We start from the raw sequence: 1,952 nt of genomic DNA, 5'->3' as shown, positions 1-1,952 counted from the left end.
CCGCGGGAACGCACTTCCCTTAATTTTTTTTAGAAGTAAAATATTACTCTTTCTCTTTCTTAATGTAAGTTATAATTTACATTTTATTACAATTTTTTGTTTTGGTAACATATTAATGTATTAGAAATTCGGAGGCAACAAAATTGATAAAAGTATTATTTGATTATTATGTCTTTATGAATTTGATTCTTTATATTCGTTCTTTGAATACAAGTCCTCGGTAGTATAGTGGTCAGTATCCCCGCCTGTCACGCGGGAGACCGGGGTTCGATTCCCCGCCGGGGAGGGTATTTTTCCTTTAATTTTTTTACTTCTTAATAAATGTTGCAATGGAGATGGTTTTGAGAAAAAATGGAAATTTGAATTTAGACATGGGCGGACAGGGTATCGGATATTCTGATTAAAATTTAGGGGTTTAGTAGCATACGGAGGGGTTTGTTTAGGAATATTTCTAGCTTTATACGTATTAGTTTAACGTAGGCAAAGATCTCAGAGTCGTAGAGGAGCATGACTAGGCAAGAGTATAATTAAACTCTAGCACTTTGATAAAGTGGAGAGGTGATACAAAATGATTTATTACGATGATTTGGTGATGATTTTTGAGGTCATCATCATTGGTGATTCTGTCCGTCGACATGATTCAACGGAATTGTTGTCTCCACAGCACTCTGTCATGGGCCTCTCTGTGCAATTCCTTCTTTCTTGATGTCCGTCAGCATTCCGTGTCTCTTCAATCCTCTCCCTCTCTTCCCTTCTATTTTCCTATCCATTTTTAACTTTTTTACGCAATCACTAAATATAAAAAAATAAGAGAGATCGACTGTAGAACAGACTGATTCAGAATTTCTTTTTTTCCACGACCAATTAGAACATTATAACAGCAGCGCTAAAACTCACAAATAGGTTAGATGAAATGTAGTATAGCCAACTAACTTATGTATAACTTAATGCATGTCTCTGAATTTTATTATTAATTCTTACAGCATATGGTAGTATAATTTCTCAGTATGCGTGACGTTTTTTGGCCGTGTGGTGTGCATGCGGGAGTCCAATTGCATGCTGCCTGCTGGTGATCGATCACCCCCTGCCAAACACCATAGAGGTGGCTCGCAGGGTATCATGTAGATGTAGATGTATCTTCCACTATTCATGTCCTTTCATTTTTTTTTGGAATGTTTCTGATATACTGAACGTTTATTTAGCATGTTTCTTCCTTGCCAAATCGTTTTCATCAGCTTGTCACCAAAATCCATTTTCTTGTTTTCTCATTCATTCCCACTGTTGTGGCTATTTCTTTATCCAGTCTGTGCCTTCGTTTTCAGCCTCAAATTGTACTCGATGGACCCTAATGCGGATATAGTATGCTGAGATGCAACCTATTCGGTACAAAAGGATTTCCGGAAAAAATAACGAGTGAGCTCGGAGAGGCCATCCTCTTGTTCCCATTCTTTTCCATGTGGACGCATTAATTTCGTTTCGGTTTCGAAACGACGACTCTGAGCGCAAAGTGAGCGCAAATGAGATCGAGCTGCTGCAACAATTAAAAGCGCGCCGAGTCCGTCGCGTCGTCGTCCCATTGAGAGCGACAATCGAGGTCGGTTCCGCTTCAACGGAGGTTTCTCATTCAAAATAATGCGCTAGACAATAGTCCGTCACTTCGCGTTATGTTAAGGGCCATTGTTCGGGCACGGGGGCACGCGCTACCAGGGCGGTGGCGATCTGCATGTGTCGCACGTGTCTTAGGGGGAAATCCTTAGTGTTCTGCGGTGGGAACATCTTAATTCCGAGTCACATCTTTCCTCTCTTGCGGAAAAAGCGGTCTCAACGATCGCACGTGACGCGGCCACCCGACATAACACGGTCGGAAACAAAGCTAATAACGCCGCGCGCCGTCGGTCAGCGCCGAACCGACTCCGTGATACATCCTTTCCCCCTCCGTCATTCCTTTCTTT

General features: G+C 41.7%; 1 non-coding gene across 1 annotated transcript; it reads left to right on the top strand.

The window, feature by feature from the left end:
* Nucleotides 1-214: 214 nt before the first annotated feature.
* Nucleotides 215-286, top strand: Trnad-guc. Its single transcript has one exon. It is a non-coding gene; the product is annotated as a tRNA-Asp (tRNA).
* The last annotated feature ends 1,666 nt before the right edge of the window (nucleotides 287-1,952 follow it).

Source organism: Ischnura elegans, chromosome 6 (genome assembly GCF_921293095.1).
Source record: "Ischnura elegans chromosome 6, ioIscEleg1.1, whole genome shotgun sequence".
Lineage (NCBI taxonomy): Eukaryota > Metazoa > Arthropoda > Insecta > Odonata > Coenagrionidae > Ischnura > Ischnura elegans.
This window is presented reverse-complemented; position numbering and strand designations above follow the sequence as displayed.